The sequence below is a fragment of the Bombina bombina genome, chromosome 7 (assembly GCF_027579735.1).
Source record: "Bombina bombina isolate aBomBom1 chromosome 7, aBomBom1.pri, whole genome shotgun sequence".
Lineage (NCBI taxonomy): Eukaryota > Metazoa > Chordata > Amphibia > Anura > Bombinatoridae > Bombina > Bombina bombina.
The window spans coordinates 606,992,340-606,992,891 of NC_069505.1; positions in this window are offsets into that span (position 1 = coordinate 606,992,340).

Genomic DNA, 552 nt, shown 5'->3' on the forward strand with positions numbered 1-552 from the left:
GATGGACCCGCTCCGCTCCAGAAGGATAAAGGTAGAAGATGCCGCCTGGATGAAGCCTTCTGCCGGTCTGGATGTCCTCTTCTGCCCCGATCAGATGAAGACTTCTGGCGGTCTGGTGGTCCACTTGTGCCCGGCTGGGTGAAGACGGCTTAAGGTAGGGTGATCTTCAGGGGGTTAGTTTTAGGTTTTTTTAAGGGGGGATTGGGTGGGTTTTAGAGTAGGGGTAGGGGTTGTAATGTTGGGGGGGTATTGTATTTTTTTTTACAGGTAAAAGAGCTGATTACTTTGGGGCAATGCCCTGTAAAAGGCCCTTTTAAGGTCTATTTGTAATTTAGTATAGGGTAGGGCTTTTTATTATTTTGGGGGTGCATTTTTATTTTATTAGGGGGATTAGATTAGGTGTAATTAGTTTAAAATTCTTGTAAATGTTTTTTATTTTCTGTAATTTAGTTTTTTTTTCTTCGTAATTTAGTTTATTTAATTTAATTGTAATTAGTTTCATTTAATTTAGTTAATTTATTTATTTATAGAGTAGTGTTAGGTGTAATTGTA